Genomic DNA, 17,558 nt, shown 5'->3' on the forward strand with positions numbered 1-17,558 from the left:
GTGTATATATGAAGTCAGGTGAGCTACACAATATATTGGCATTTAGATCATATTTTCTATAGTTGGAAACATCAAATCCAGGAAATATATACAGTTTCCAATTAAGGTTCAAAGGCATATGGCAGGTCTCTAAGAGACTTCGGAAGGTATTGTTTCTGGAGGTGAGTCTCTACTCTTTGATGGGTCCCTTGGACCAGGAGTGGATCAAGTTTGGGTGGTTCTCAACTCCTAGGATTATGGTCAGGATGGTCCACAGGGTGGGTTGTAGCATAAGTCCCCTTCACTGCTCAGCTCCTGGGTAGTAAGGAGGCTACGTTCTACCTCAGAGTCTTCTGTTCTGTGATTCCCTAAGACATTGGACCTAGCACTGCATGGGGTGCTAGGTGGTGGTGGTGGTGAGATGAACACAGGAAGTGCCATTTTGGCATTTTCCTAGGTAAAAAAAGGAAAGACCATAGGCCCACTCCTCTTGGGAAGCCTTCTGAAGGGCCTGGCCTATCAAACTTGGCTTGGGCTGCTTTTCTGGGTTGTCCAAACCTCCCTGGAGTGAGGTCCAGTCAGGATGTGGTCTGAGCTGAGAGGCAGTTGGAAGGCCATTTATTCCACCACTGAATCTACTTGGTCAGAGACCAAGTCATAGCTGTTCCCCGAAGCTATGAGAGTAAACACTGCCTCCTATTTTTAGTAGTTCGTTGCTTGCAAAAATAGCTCAAAATCCAGACCTTTGAGTCTAAGCCGCCTTCAGCTTAACAGGCTACCCTGTGATAACAACTGCCTCAGCAATGACCATGACAGTCACCACTACCAGTTACCTGGGGTTACTGTGTGCAGGTGTTGTGCTGAGTGCCCTATATGCATTATCTTGTTTCATCTTCACACGGGGTAGTCATTGTTATTATCCCTATTTTCCAAATGGGAAAACCAAGATTCAGTAAGATAAGGCCACCTGTCCCAAGTCGCACAGCCCTTCAGAAGCAGAGCCTAGTCCTGAACCCAAGTCAGCCCAGCTAGACGCCATAGTTCACATTTTAAATTTTTATTTATTTATTTTTGGCTGCGTTGGCTCTTCGTTGCTGCGCGTGGACTTTCTCTAGTTGCGGTGAGCAGGGGCTACTCTTCGCTGCAGTGCGCGGGCTTCTCATTGTGATGGCTTCTCTTGTTGTGGAGCATGGGCTCTAGGCACGCGGGCTTCAGTAGTTCTGGCACACGGGCTCAGTAGTTGTGGCTCACGGGCTCTAGAGCACAGGCTCAGTAGTTGTGGCGCACGGGCTTAGTTGCTTTGCGGCATGTGGGATCTTCCCGGACCAGGGCTCGAACCCATGTCCCCTGCATTGGCAGGCGGATTCTTAACCACTGCACCACCAGGGAAGTCCCATAGTTCACATTTTTGACGACTTGTTATTCCTGCCTTTCCATGTTCCATAATGGCACCTGTGGTGGTATGTTTATTACATGGGATCTGGTCCAGTTTCCTCAATGAACTTTAATTGATAATTGGATTCAGGTTAAAAAATCAAGAGATTTATGTCAATCTCTATGGGAGCTATTAAATGTCATTTTTCTTATCATTTTCTTATTTTTTAAAAGCCATTGGATTTACAAGTTACCTTGTTCTTCTCACCATGTTCTCTTTTTACAGAGAAACCCAAGATATTTTTCCAACACAGTGTTATTTGGGGTAATTGCTTGACAATTTGAAGGGCGTCCAGCAGTCGCGTAGAACGTAGTCTTAAAATGGCCAATAATACCATCAGAATATGAGCAAGCTCCAGGGGTGGAACCAGAAATGTGGCTGCGTGCTCCTCGTTGATCGCTTTAGCAGAAAAATCAAGCTCAGGACCTTGTGTTTACTGAGATGACTGGCACACATTATCAGAGTAGCTGTACCTGGAAAATTTCTGACTTAAGTCTACTGATGTCATGTAAATGGCATTTGGGAAACAATAAGTGATGGTTTGGTTGCCAAATAAAAGTGCAGGGAACACCCACATGGAGACAATATACTTGTTTCTAGTTTGACAGCTCTCAGAGGGCAAACCCGGTGGTGCTGGCCGTTTCCTGATGAGTCCTCATTGTGTAGATGAGTAGATAAAAGCTTCACTATTTATGCGGTGAGGTGAGGCGGCGGGTGGCAGCCTCACAGGATGCCTGCACTGGGAGTTGTCAGAGTCAAGGCTCTTTTGCTTGCAAGTAACAGGAATCTACTTCAAAGTAGCTTAAACAAAAATTAACGAAGGGTAATATTTATAGATGTACATACATACATGAGATAACATAAATAGGACAGGGGCTTTACTCGAAGGATACATGGTGATCTCATGGAATCCAAGGATGACCAGTGTTGGGAGCTTCGGTAGAGACCAGAATGCCTGCGCTCTAGTTTGGCTGTACTCTTGGGCACCTCCTCTCTGGGATCCATAGGCCCTTGTCCCTGCTTCTCCATCCTTCCTCCTTTCTCTTCTCATCGTCTGTGGACCAGCTCTATCTGCTTCTCTGTGCACGGCTGCCGTACAACTCACAACGTCACCCTTCCTTCCTTAGCTTATGAGACTAAAAGACCCTGACTCTGTACCTCAAGTCCAGATTCTGGGTCAGAGGATGGAACTGACCCAGCCCAGCTCAGATCAGCAAGCCTGGTTGTCAGCTCTGGCTTGGGGGGGGTGGGGGGCAGGCACAAATGGGCAAGAAGGCTCGGTTTCCAAACACATTCTTTTCTTTCTACTCTTCTGAACACATATATTCTTAAAACAAAAAAAACAAAAAAGCTGAATTTTTGTCACTGTTACTCCTCTCATGGTGGGAGAAAATGTGAGAAGTAGTTGTTGTCTTTGAATGAATAGGCCATGCATAAACAACGTTTGAGGGGAGATACCTGTTTTATAAAATTGATACTCCAGGGCTTCCCTGGTGGCGCAGTGGTTGAGAGTCTGTCTGCCGATGCAGGGGACACGGGTTCGTGCCCCGGTCCGGGAGGATCCCACGTGCCGCGGAGCGGCTGGGCCCGTGAACCATGGCCGCTGAGCCTGCGCGTCCGGAGCCTGTGCTCCGCAACGGGAGGGAGGCCTGCATAACGCAAAAAAAAAAAAAAAAAAAAAAAAAAAAAATTGATACTCCAATAATCTGCATTTTTATTCCTCAGACCAAGAAGAAATGATTCATTTTATCCAAATCTAATATGTTATATTTGAAAGAGTTTCACTGATTGCCTATCAAAATTAATTACAATAACTATAATAAAGAAGTAGTTTTGTCAGACATTATTTTATAGGTAGTTATGTCTATCCAAACATACCTGAATTGTGTGTTTTAAGAAAAAACAACTGTGGTGGGTATTTTAGCAAGTTAGACTACATTTGTAAAGTCATCTATTCACATATCTGCTGGGTAAGTTCAGAATTTTTATATGTTGGGTTTAAAAGCAAAAAATATATTTGCTCACATATGTAGGGTAAAATATTTAGGAAACAACAAACCATGCCCTCCTACCTACTCCCATCCCCAGCCTGAGTGCTCTTGATGATTTTGTAAGTCAGTACAGCTTCTGAGTAGTTCTTTTAAATTCCCTTACTTTTTATTTTAAAACTGTGCTTATAATGTATTTTAAATACAGATAAAGCATAGAGAAGAATATGACACCCCTCTCCCCACATTTAACAAGGATGATTGTTGCGGCATTGCTTTGCATAGTCTCCTAAATGAGCAAGTCGCCAAGTGTTACACCCAGTGTATAACCAATATATGTAAGATTAAAAATTTTCCAAAGCTATACTATATATTTCTTGGGATACATATACTTGTTAAGACATAAATACAGAATGGGGAGGTACTCAGCCACTTCCGAAGGGTTGTTACCTGTCAGAAATTTGATGAGTGACATCAGAGACTTCAACCACATCTGGATGCTTTATTTAAAAAAATCCTCTGGGCTTCCCTGGTGGCGCAGTGGTTGGGAGTCCGCCTGCCGATGCAGGGGACACGGGTTTGTGCCCCGGTCCGGGAAGATCCCACATGCCGCGGAGCGGCTGGGCCCGTGGGCCGTGGCCGCTGAGCCTGCGCGTCCGGAGCCTGTGCTCCGCAACGGGAGAGGCCACAACAGCGAGAGGCCCGCGTACCGAAAAAAAAAATCATCTGAAGCAAATATGGAAAATATTAACAATTGTTGATTCTTGGAGGTTTTCAGTATAAAGCATATGGTGAGATAATTTGACTTTTCAAGTGGAAGCTTAGAAATGTTTTTCCTTCCCCTCAGCCATATTTGTAATTAATAAAAAGGAACCACATGAAAAAATCATGGGTGGATGTCTATTGTAAGAATGTCACTTGAGTCAGAGAATGGAGTAAAGGGGGGAAAAGGAACTGTCCTTCAAATTGTGTAACTCTTCCTTTTATTCTAATCGATGCTCTTCTGAGGGGTAGTAGAGGGAGAATTCATAACTATCACCATCATCTTCCTGGCTGGCATTTACTGCATGCTTTATAATGTGTCCGTCACTTGCCAAACACTTCACATGGGATATTCGTTAGGATACAGGTTCATTTGCCATAACAGAGACCCAAAGTAACAGTGTCATAAATAAGACAGAATTTTATTTGTCACTCACAGAACCGTCAGGACGTATGAGTCCACAGCTGATACGATGGCTCCGTGAGAGCCAAGGATCTGAGCTCCTCCTGTCTTGTTGCTCTGCCATCCCTAGGGTGTTGCCCTTATACGCATAGTCCAGGATGGCACTTGGCTCTCCATTACTAGTTGTTGCTCATGTTTCCTTGACCAGAAGTGAGTCATATGAGCACATCTGGCTGTAAAGGAAGCTGGGAAATGTAGTCTTTATTCTGCACAGCCATGTATGGCAGCTACAAAAACTGGGGTTTCTATTCCTATAGAGTAAGAGGAGATGGGTATGGGAGGCCACAAGAAGTCTGTGCCACAAGCAGAGAGTTTCTTTTTTTTTTTTAAGTTTAATTTTATTGGAGTATAGTTGATTTACAATGTTGTGTCAGTTTCAGGTGCACAGCAAATTGATTCAGTTATATATATGTATATATATATATATATATATATATTCATTCTTTTTTTAGATTCTTTTCTCATATAGGTTATCACAGAATACTGAGTGGAGTTCCCTGTGCTATACAGTAGGTCCTTGTTGGTTGTCTATCTTATATATAGTAGTGTGTGTATGTTCATCCCAAGCTCCTGATTTATCCCTCCCCCCACGTTTCCCCTTTGGTAACCATAAGTTTGTGTTCGAAATCTGTATCCAGCCATTGGCTTTTATTGTCCCATAGCTCTTGGATGCTCTGTTCCATTTTTATTTAATTTGTTGTGTTTTCCACTCTTTTTTGCCTTTGTGTTTCAGTTTGTTTAATTTCCATTGACCTGTCTTCAAGTTCACCAATTTTTTTCTTATTTTAAAATTTTTAATTGAAGTATAGTTGAATTACAATGTTATGTTAATTACTGCTGTACAGCAAAGTGACTCAGTTGTACATACATATATATTCTTTTTCATATTCTTTTCCATTATGGTTTGTTACAGGATATTGAATATAGTTCCCTATGCTATACAGTAGGACCTTGTTGTTTATTGATTCTGTATATACCAGTTTGCATCTGCTAGTCCCAAACTCCCAATCCAACCCTCTCCCACCCACCTCCCCCTTGGCAACCATCAGTCTATTCTCTGTCCCTGATTCTGTTTCATAGAAAGGTTTATTTGTGCCATATTTTAGATTCCACATATAAGTGATATCATATGGTATTTGCCTTTCTCTTTCTGACTTACTTCACTGAGTATGATAATCTCTACTTACATCCATGTTGCTGCAAATGGCATTATTTTGTTCTTTTTTATGGCTGAGTAGTATTCCATTGTATGTATGTACTGCATCTTCTTTATCCATTCATCTGTCAATGGACATTTAGGTTGTTTCCATGTCTTGGCTATTGTGAATAGTGCTGCTATTTACATAGGGGTACATGTATCTTTTTGAATTATAGTTTTGTCTGGATATATGCCCAGGAGTGGGATTGCTGGATCATATGGTAATTCTATTTTTAGTTTTCTGAGGAACCTCCATACTGTTTTCCATAGTGACTGCACCAACTTACATTCCCACTAAACATGTAGGAGGGTTCCATTTTCTCCACACCGTCTCCAGCATTTGTTATTTGTAGACTTTTTAATGATGGCCATTCTGACTGATGTGAGGTGGTACCTCACTGAAGTTTGATTTGCATTTCTCTAATAATTAGTGATGTTGAGCATCTTTTCATGTGCCTGTTGGCCATCTGTATATCTTTAGAGAAATGTCTCTTTAGGACTTCTACCCATTTTTGGATTGGGTTTTTTGTTGTCAAGTTGTATGAGCTGTTTGTATATTTTGGAAATTAAGCCTTGTCAGTTGCATCGTTTGCAAATACTTTCTCCCATTCTGTAGGTTGTCTTTTCGTTTTTGTTTACGGTTTCCTTTGCTGTGTAAAAGCTTGTAAGTTTGATTAGGTCCCATTTTTTAATATTCGTTTTTATTTCTATTGCCTTGGGAGACTGACCTAAGAAAACAGTGGTACAATTTCTGTCTGTCAGGGAATGTTTTGCCTATGTTCTCTTCTAGGAGTTTTATGGTGTCATGTCTTGTATTTAAGTCTTTAAGCCATTCTGAGTTTATTTTTGTGTATGGTGAGAGGGTGTGTTCTAACTTCATTGATTTACATGTGACTGTCCAACTTTCCCAGCACCACTTGCTGAAGAGACTGCCTTTTTCCCATTGTATATTCCTGCCTCCTTTGTCAAAGATTAATTGACCATAGGTGTGTGGGTTTATTTCTGGGCTCTCTATTCTGTTCCATTGATCCATATATCTCTTTTTTTGTGCGGATACCACACTGTTTTGATTACTGTAGCTTTGTAGCATTGTCTGAAGTCTGCCTCCTGCTTTGTTCTTTTTCTTCAGGATTTCTTTGGAAATTCTGGGTCTTTTATGTTTCCATATGAACTTTAGGATTATTTGTTTTAGTTCTGTGAAAAAGGTCATGGGTAATTTGATAGGGATTGCATTAAATCTGTAGATTGCTTTAGTAGTATGGCCATTTTAACAATATTAATTCTTCCAGTCCGAGAGGATGGGATATCTTTCCATTTCTTTGAATCACCTTCAATTTCCTTTATTAATGTTTTATAGTTCTCAGCATATAAATCTTTCAGCTCCTTGGTGAGGTTTATTCCTAAGTATTTTATTTTTTGTGCTGCAATTTTAAAAGGTATTGGTTTTTTTTACATTCCCTTTCTGATATTTCACTGTTGGTGGAAAGAAATGCAACTGATTTCTGTGTGTTAATCTTGTATCCTGCTACCAAGCTGAATTCGTTTATCAGTGCTAGTAGTTTTTGTGTGGTGTCTTTAGGGTTTTCTATATATAGTATCATATCATGTGCATATAATGACAATTTTACCTCTTCCTTTCAAATTTGGATACCTTTTATTTCTTTTTCTTGTCTGATTGCTATGGCTTGGACTTCCAATGCTATGTTGAAGAGAAGTGGTGAGAGTGGGCATCCTTGTTTTGGTTCAGATTTTAACAGGAAGGCTTTCAACTTTTCACCATTGAGTATTATATTGGCTATGGGTTTGTGATAAATAGCTTTTATTATTTGAGATATGTTCCCTCTGTACCCACTTTGGTAAGAGTTTTTATCATGAATGGACGTTGAATGTTGTCAAATGCTTTTTCTGTATCTATTGAGATGATCATTTGGTTTTTGTCCTTTCTTTGTTTATGTGGTGTACCACATTGATTGATTTGTGTATGTTGAACCATCCTTGTGAACTTGGATGAATCCCACTTGGTCGTGGTATATGATCCTTTTTATGTGTTGTTGGATTCGGTTTGCCAATATTTTGTTGAGAAGAGAGTTTCTATTTAACCTCACAACAAAACTAAGAGTCAAGCCTGAATTGATCTGTTGAACACATGAGAAAAAGAGAGATTAAGTTACTTGCTGAAGGTCACACAGCTAGTACTTTGTGGGCTGGATGAGGCTTTATTTTGATTACTTTTTGCATTTATATCTAGTTTTCTGAGAAGTTCTAACACTGGGGTCTGGGCTGGGAGTGCTCAGCCTTCTTAGGACTGCTACACCTCATCAGTGCATACTTGATTTCATCACATCTTTTAAAACAATCATCTGGGAAGGAGCTGTGTGCCCTGTCCTTTAGAGTTGAAAGCAAACACACATTTAATTGTGTTCAAGGAATTCTGTGATATTTCTTGAGCAATGGGTAGTACATTTGGATGTTGTCCAATCAGAACTGGGAACCTAGACCAGGGATATGTCACTCTTTAGTTCAGATTGTACCTGGCTTCTGGTTAGTGTAGAAAATGTGCCTCCAAACTCTTCTTAATAAGAGGAAATGCCTTAATTAAATATGTGTTCTAACATCTTGTACTCAGCCCAATATTAAGGCCATGGACTATCTCCTGAGGTTTAAATAATACGTGGCAAATTTTCTAGAGATGATTTTAAGGAGAAAAAAGTAGCATTGAAACCAGATGTTGCTTTTTGACACCATCCAACCACCAGCATCTTCCACGCAACGAAGCTTGGCAGAAGAGTGACCCCTTTCTCCCACTAGATCACAATTTTCAAGAGATGCCATGTGCTGAAAACAAAATTTCAAAAGGGAAACCTGTTTTCCTGAAGGTCTACATCTGACATTATTCAAGCTCATGCTAGATCAAAATGATACACCTTAGGAAAAGGCACACAATTATACCTGTTATATATCCCTGCCTTTGGAAATACTGGAAGTTGAAGTCTTTACATGATGAACTCAGAACCAAGGTCAGGATTAGGGTAAAGCAAGTGAGGCACTCACTTCTGGCAGCAAAATTCACAGGGGTACCGAAAAACTTATTAATCAAGTAAAATAGTATTTTAATGCAAAAATTTAAAAATAAATATGAAATAAATTCATGATGAAAAAATAAAAAAATTTTAAGTGAAGACTGGCTGTAGTTGCTTGTGTTACTAGCCTGTATTGTTGTGTCATGGGAACAGCCATGTCGAGTCAGCACCTAGGTTCCTGGCTCCAGGATCCTCAGATTGCCCACCAGGAAGGTTTATAAGGTTTGACAACGTGTGCAAAAGATTGGGCAAGGCAAGCCTTTATGTACTGTCATGACTTTTGATCACAGAGCTTTTATTAACTTTTCTCACTTGGTTCAAAATATTTTGGAGGATATTTTGATAAGTGTATATAGGAGTGCATATTTCTCCATTGTCTCAGGCTCCAGTATGGCTCTAGAGGGCACTGCTTAGGACCTCTGGGAGGCCTACTCTTCATTCTAGATGATGCTTTGCTGAAGGAGTTCCAAGCTCTTGGGAGTTCTAACAGCGTTGGTTCCTTCTCTGAGAACATTTGACTAAACACGTGCCACAAATGCCCTTAGCCCTTCAATCACCATGCCACAAATGCCATTAGCCTTTTTCACTTATGCCAAACCAAGTCTTGGCTTAGTTTGTCTAGAGATGCATTAATACCATCTAAACTAGGCTGGAAGTCCCTTGATACCCATCTCCCCAACCCTTCCCTTCCCAGTTTAGTTCCCTCTTTTTTCTCTCCCTTTTCAATGCTTATTATAATTTTACCTGTGTGTGTTTATTTCACACCTGTCTCCCCTGCTAGACTGAGGCATTATGAGGGCAGGGAGCATGTCTGGCTGACATCACTGTGCCCCCAGGACCTAGCAGAGACTCTGCATAATGTAAGGAGTGCATACAGACGTTTTAATAGCAGAATGAATTTGTAAGTGACATGGTCCAATTCTAAGTGAAACTCCAGAGGCTTAATAAATATTTTTGGTATTGACGCTACAAGATTATTTTTTTTAATGAAGAATGCCTTCAAATGTCAATGAACTAATTCTCTTTCTTTTTCTCTTTTCTGAGTTAGATCTTGATTAAGCAATATTTCTCCTACCTGACAACCACTGTTATACTTTAAGTGATGCTTTGCAGTATCTGAAAAGGTAACAATGCAAAGGCAGTTTGGCTTAGTGGGAAGAGCATTGGATTGGAAGTTGGGAGGCCTGTGTATGAAGGGTGACTCTAACAGAGAATGAGATGCTTTTGATAGGGTGGGCTGCGTTTCCCCCTACAGTCAAGTAGGCTTCATTCTCATTCTCTTAGAGGTTGCTGGCCATTAGCAAGTCCCTGAAGTCCAAAACCCCTTTGTTTTCTTTAGGTATGCCCTGCCCACCAGCAAATTCTGACCACAAGGCTTCTTCACACCAGAGCCCATCCATGACCCCATTTTGCAGCCAGTGAAGCTTCCATATCCAAGTTCATTGTCTTCTCTGAGTGTCTTCTCTTTGGAGCTTCTGGATAGTGTCAGGGGAACCTGGGAGCCACATCCTTGAGGAGGCCAGTGGGTCAAAATGTTTGGCCAACTGAAGTTATGCTCTTGCACCAGATCAGGCAAGGAGTCCCCGTCTTCTAGGGCTGTCTTTTCAGGCCAGGAGAGGCAGGATGGTGAGGGGGAAAGAGCCCTGGCTTTGGAGTCAGACAGACTGGGCTGTAGTCCCAGGATGACACTCACCACCCAGGTAGTCTCAGTTTGACACTGAGAAAGTAGAAAGAGAATAATATAAATATTCTACCAGCCAGAACTCTTGGTTGCACATGACAGACACCTAACTCAAAGTAACTTAAATGGGTATAAATAACTTCAATGGCATAAATGGGAATTAACCAGAGGGGCTTGTCTGGTTTATCTCCTGTAAGCCCAGCAAGGGTGGGATATAGCTGGAGTTTGGTGACAGTTGGACCCAGGATCTGAAATATTGTTAGGGCACCTCTTTCTGTCTCTGTTTTTTGCTTGTTTCTCTGTGCAAAGATTTTAGTTCCTAAGGAGGGCTGCTTCTAGTGGAGGGAAACATGGCCTCGTATTTCACAGCTTCTGCACTAGAGAGAGATTGCTTCTCTTCAAATGACTCCATTTGAAAAATCCTGAGAAGGATCTGATTGGCTTGACTTGGATCCTATGCTGACCCATGGACCAATCAACTTTGGCAAGGGTGGGGTGGGTTACTGTGATTGACAACCTGCAGTAGAAGCACACGTTGGAGTTGGTGGAGGGGCATTCCTCAGAAGAAGGGAGGTTGCTTTTTTCGAAGTGCCAGGAAGGTAAACAACAGATGTCCACCACACATATTAACCTTTTAGGCTTGTTTGTGAGGATTAGAAATAATATATGCAAAGCACTAGTGGTGCTGATGATGAGAAAAAGTAGTATCTTTCCATCTCTGGATACCCAGGCTCTACTTATGGTACCAGAATACCTCATAGATAGAAGCACACTCTTTTCTTCGTTATTCTCTTGACCTTGGGACAATCATTATAATAGACTCCTAGGAAGCCCCCTGGTCACAGTTGAAGAAAATAAGACCTGAGAAGAATATGTGATTTGCTGAAGTATGTGAAGGTGGTTAGTGGAATGGTGAGGCCTAGACCAGCCTTTAAGGCTCCCAATCTCCTTTTATATATCATGTCGTGAGTAAGTGCCGGTTTTAAAGCTCGCCTGCCTGGCTTAAAGCTCAGCCCCTTTTACTGTGTGACCTCAGGCAAGTTCCTAACCTCTCTGATTCTCAGAGAGTCCCTTTGCAGGGCTGTTTTGAGGATTAAATGAATTAACATGGGTATATTAGCTATTATGATGTTCCCATCCTCAGACATTTGTAGTTAAGCCTCCTGCCCTAGAGCTTCTCCAAGTGTGTCTGGGGACATGCCAGGCACTGCAATGGGGCCACAGTTTGGTTTCATTGGGCACTAGGGTTGGAGTGGGAGCAGGCATTCAAATCACTCAGGGCTCTGAGTGACAAATGAAGTCATCGCCAACTCTCTGTGTCTCAGAAGTAGCATATTAAGCAGTTTTAAAAATAAATATGGGGCTTCCCTGGTGGCGCAGTGGTTGAGAATCCGCCTGCCGATGCAGGGGACACGGGTTCGTGCCCCGGTCCGGGAAGATCCCACATGCCGCGGAGCGGCTGGGCCCGTCAGCCATGGCCGCTGAGTCTGTGCGTCCGGAGCCTGTGCCCCGCAATGGGAGAGGCCACAACAGTGAGAGGCCCGCGTACCACAAAAAAATAAAATAAAATAAAAATAAAAAAAAAAAAATATGTTCCCAACATAAAAGTTCTTAATGAACTATTGATGCTGCCAGGCCGCTTCGCTGATCTCACAGGGGATGTTCAGCAAACAGCCTAACCTCCCTGTGTCCTTTCCTCCTCTGAAAGAGAGCCACAGCCACGCCTGTGATTTCACGAAGAGCATAGGCTTTGGAGTCAGATAGGCCTGGGTTTGAATCCTGCCTCTGGCACTCATTAGCTGTGTGACTTATACAAGGTGCTGGACCTTCTTTCATGTCTGAATTGAGAACAATATCAATATGCACCTTGTTGGGATGAGTCTCCAAAGGGCAGGCATAGTGTTTAGTACAGAGGGTGCTCTTTAGATGGTGGCTTTTGTTAGCATTAAGTATCACTTGCTTGTGCTTCCCTGGTGGCGCAGTGATTGAGAGTCTGCCTGCCGATGTAGGGGACACGGGTTCGTGCCCCCGTCCGGGAAGATCCCGCATGCGGAGCGGCTGGGCCCGTGAGCCATGGCCGCTGAGCCTGCGCGTCCGGAGCCTGTGCTCCGCAACGGGAGAGGCCACAACAGTGAGAAGCCCGCGTACCACACACACACGCAAAAAGTATCACCTGCTGGGTATGTGTTTGAGAACATGCAAAATCATTGAGCGAATCTGGAAGCTCATTTTTATAAAGTAAAGACATTTGCATGTATAGCTTCTCATAATCATGCTACTTCTTTTAATAATGCAGAGGGCTCAACTAGATAGAGCCTTGGGTAAGAGTTTTTTACATGATTTTTAAAACGACAACAACAGTAAGAAAATATACTCACACACACACACAGGAGAAGTGTCTTCTTTGGTTCTGTGAAAGGCTGCAGGGTTAATTTTTTGTTTGTTTGTTTGTTTTTGCGGTACGCGGTCCTCTCACTGTTGTGGCCTCTCCCGTTGCGGAGCACAGGCTCCGGACGCGCAGGCTCAGCGGCCATGGCTCACGGGCCCAGCCGCTCCGCGGCACTTGGGATCTTCCCGGACCGGGGCACGAACCCGCGTCCCCTGCATCGGCAGGAGGACTCTCAACCACTGCGCCACCAGGGAAGCCCTGCAGGGTTAATTATGACAACAGAAACAAATAGGAACCTTCCCAGAGCAGCAGATCATTTTCACCCTTGGTTTCAGAGGAGGATAAGGACTCCCACATTTATCTACCAGCATCATGCTGAGCGCTTCTATCAACCTCGAAGCTGGAGGCAGGCTGGCTCTGGGAAAGGGATATTTTCTTAAAAATAGAATTTGCAACATTCTTTCAACTTCCCTTTGTATCCTCCACATCCCTCACCCCGCAATCCTGCCTGGGGTCCCAGTGTGTTGGGACCATTTGTTGAAGGCTCAAGTCCTACAGTTTCAAGTAATCCCTGTTTGCAAAATCCTCTTGAACATTTTAGGAATTTCCTTTGTACTCTAGAGAAAAATACTCTCCCAGTAGTGGAAAGTGCTTTCTAATGTAATAAATAATATCTTGATGAGATGTGCTTGTACTGGCCAGGAAAGGCTAGGTCAAGTGTGGTAACAAACCAACCCCTGCTATCTCAGTGGCATCACATATGAAGTTTATTTCTCACCCACCCAAATCTACTGCAGCTCTGTTGAATCTCTGGGGTAGCTTCTTTCCAAGTGGGAGCGCAGAGACGCAGTCGGCTTGCGTCTGGTGACTCTACCAGGGAGCTCCCAGGCCGCTGCCACAGAGGAAGAGACACTCCCTCTCAGATGCTGCCCATCATTTCTCTTCACAGCTCATTGGCCAGAATCAGGTCTCACAGACACGCCTAATTATACGGAGGCCGGGAGGTGCAGTTTTCCGATGTACCCAGGAAAGAAAGAGAACTAAACGTGAACAGCAGAAGAGTCTGCTGCCATACTTTTCCAGTGCAGGGATCCTGGTTCCTGCATCAGGGCTCCCTGTGAGAAAAATCTGAAGGAGGCTTGAAAGTGTGAGTAGAAGGGAACAAGGAGAGTCAGTAGTGAAATGGGAAAGTATTTTCTAAAGAATGTTGACTACCTTCCTGTCAGCAGTTCATGGTTCTTTAAAATAGCAGGAGAACTCAGAGAACGCAAAAAGCTTGAGAATGGAGACCAGTAGGAGCATCGTGCTGAAAGGCAGTGCCACCCCAATACAGTCAGTCACTTGTCCGCCTCCTTCTCACCTTTTCCCTCCATCCTAGTGCCACACACACCACCGGGTATCACCTTCACAATTCTCTGTCATTATTATCAACTTAAATTTTTCCTTTCAATAACTCACTTTTCCCTTAAGTAAAAGGAACTTTATGTCTCTGCCTGAGTGGAAGTCCAATATTATTTACCATACACAGATAGATGGTATCCAATAGGAACAAATACAATGTCAGCCAAACAGAGGGTTCTGAACCTGCAGTTTGCTCTCTAGTTAGAGAGAAACTAGCAAATATTGGAAAGATGAAAAAGATGAGTCAGCTCTAAACCTGAACTTCCTTCGTGGAATGGGATTGAAAGAGAATTATAAAGGAAGAGGCAAATAGCTCAGTAGTGGACTCTGTGTCAAGATGCCTGGGTTCTAATTCCAGGGCCACATCACCTACTAACTGTATGACCTTGGTGCCTCAGTTTTTTTCTCATCTGTAGAACTGAGGATTGAACTCTTATAACAGTGCCTGGCACATACATAGTAAGGGTTATATGAGCATCAGCAATTTTTTGCATTATTTCTCACAATGTGATGTCTTATTTAATACTGCCCTGTCTACCTTCTACAATCATCTCCCCAACACACTAAATCATCTCTCCCTCCCTGGCAAGTTGCATTCCACTCTTGAGGAAACATAGGTTTAATGGAACCAATACAGGCTCTAGTAAGTGACATCCTTGAACCCCAAGCCCTTGGGCTTACTGGTGATCCTATAGGCAGGTTACTAACGTCTTTAAATCTCAGTTTCCTTTCCTTTTCTTTTCTTTCTTTCCTTTTTCCTTTGACTACGGTGGGTTTTTAAATTATTTATTTATTTTAAAATTTTTATTTTTATTTTTTTGGCTACGTCGGGTCTCAGTTGTGGCACGCAGGCTTATTTGTCCCGCTGCATGTGGGATCTTAGTTCCCTGACCAGGGATCGAACCCGCATCCCCTGCACTGGATGGCAGATTCTTAACCACTGGACCACACGGGAAGTCCCTAAATCTCGCTTTTCTAGGTGAGGATTAAAATATCTACCTCCCTGAGGATGCTGTATGATCACAGAGGCAAAACAAAGGGCATCCGTCCAAACTTTTGACCTGTAAAGGATGCTGAATACATATTGGCTTACCTTAAAGCAGTAATTCATAGCCGTCCCCGAGGGATTTGTGGAAATCTTCACTGAAATATTCAAGTGTGTTGTCCACTGTATTATATTAATTTAAAAATATGCATAAATATGTTAGAGCAGTGGTTTTCAGACTTCAGCACACATGAGAATCACGTGGAGTTAGAGTAACTAATCCATCTCAGATCACCCTGGACTCTACAGTTCTCACACTGGAAGTGCCTCTTCGACGGACACTCCTCTCTGCCTGAGGCAAACTTGGACGCTTGGTCACTCTGCCTGGAGAATTGCTCAAGCCCAGTTTTCTGGGCTCCCACCTCCAGAGATTCTGAGTCAGCAGGACTGGTGTGGGATGGAGCCTGATAATTTGCATTTCTAACAAAGCTGCAAGGTGCTGCTGTGAGTCTGAGTAGCACTAAGAGAACTTTCTCATATTAATACCCATGCTTGGTGTTCCATTTCTAAATGTTGAGAATTGCTCAACTTTCAAAACTTCACAGGGGTTCTCACAGCCCATTTTATAGACAAGAAAACTGAGGCTTAGCCGGGGTTTAGTGATTTGGTTGAAGTCACATAGCTAGGAAGTGACTCAAAGCCCAGTCTGACACCAAAACAGGTTTTCTCAATCCTGTCTTCTTAAATCACAGATTTCCAGCTTCCCACTGCCTTAGTTTGGGCTGAATTCTCTCCAGGGAGGCTCTCTAATCCCCACCACCACCAAGACGTGCACTTCTGGCCAATATTACCATAGGTCTGCAGTAGACACAGCAAAGACTCAGGTGGGGACTTCTGCTTTGCATATTTTGCTTACATATACATAGCTTTTCCAATGAAAAAACAGAAATTGTCACAATGTGATTTTTGTGTTGCAGATTGCCTTATTGCAACAGATTTTGCTCCCATCAGATATAGAAATCAGCTACATAATTGTTTACCAAAAAATATTTTTTTAAATCCTCTTTCATTACAATGTATTATTAGTTGCCTTGAGAGTCATTTTATTCTATGTTTCAGCACAGTCTACTTGATTTCTGCTGTTCCCAAAATGCAGCATTGCTAAATGAATGTAGGAGTAAATCAAATCTAAAATTGTATTGAATTTTTTTATAATAATCAATGCTATTATGTGTAAATTTAGTAAACCTTGCTTTGGTCTTCAGTTTATATTGATTGCTTTCCTTTTTCATATTCCACAAAGGAGTCCTAGTTCAGCTTGCGTCTCTGTTTTCCTTATGACTCCTCTCTCTGCTCAGAGAACTGGCTAGTTTGATTTCAGCTCCCATCAATTGGTTGTGCTTTTGACTCCATGACCATCGGGCCTGTCACTTCTGGCTTCACATATTTCCAGGGAATATTGTTCTTTGATCTCAAGAGATGCTAGAAGGACCTGGGAACAATACCTACCTCATGGGGTTGTTGTGAAGTGAATTAGAGGATGTATCAAAAGTGCCCAACATGTACCTGGCATGTGGTGAGCACTCAACCATTTTCCCTTCAGAGAAGCTCTTCAACTTATTTCCCTTACCATGCCCTCCCAATCCAGGGCTTTGCAGATGTGCTTCCCATGCCTGAAACCCAACCCCTCCTTTTAATCTTGCTTGCACTTTCTCAAGGTACCATGTACCTCTCCCTTGTAGCACCAATCACAGGGCATTATACATTTTTCTGTGATTATGTTATGGCTGCTGCCCCCTCTACCAGACTTTATGTGCTGGAGGCTCTGATGAGCCACTCAGATCCACCTTCAGGATTAAAGGCTATTATTGCCTCCACTGATGGAAGTGTGACCCCCTTGGCCTTGCCTCAGCTGAAGAGAGCTGCACCCCAAGGCCACACCCCCTTTCAATGATTGATCTACATGGGGGTGTGAAGGCCTGGCCTCTCATTCACCTGGGAACAGCTCTGAAAGGTCATTCCTCTTTAGAACCCTGTGTAGGGCTGGCCCAGGCTTCCCTTGAGACTCTTTCATATTTTGACTGCATTCTGGGCTCACTCCTGCTTACTTTCCTTCTCTCCATGGGTGTTAATCCTAAAAGAACTCTGTAATATGATGTATGCATTGTAATCTGTCTCAGAGTCAGCTTCCTGGGGA

At 42.8% G+C, this 17,558-nt stretch overlaps 1 protein-coding gene across 1 annotated transcript in view; it reads left to right on the top strand.

Annotated features, from left to right (window-relative positions):
* Window positions 1-13,945, top strand: part of SOCS2 (suppressor of cytokine signaling 2) — a 55,793-nt gene extending 41,848 nt beyond the window's left edge. The window contains exon 5 of the mRNA XM_067009888.1: window positions 13,925-13,945. The gene's annotated coding sequence lies outside the window, so the exon portion shown is untranslated. The remainder of the gene's footprint in view (window positions 1-13,924) is intronic.
* The last annotated feature ends 3,613 nt before the right edge of the window (window positions 13,946-17,558 follow it).

This window comes from Kogia breviceps, chromosome 12 (assembly GCF_026419965.1).
Source record: "Kogia breviceps isolate mKogBre1 chromosome 12, mKogBre1 haplotype 1, whole genome shotgun sequence".
Lineage (NCBI taxonomy): Eukaryota > Metazoa > Chordata > Mammalia > Artiodactyla > Physeteridae > Kogia > Kogia breviceps.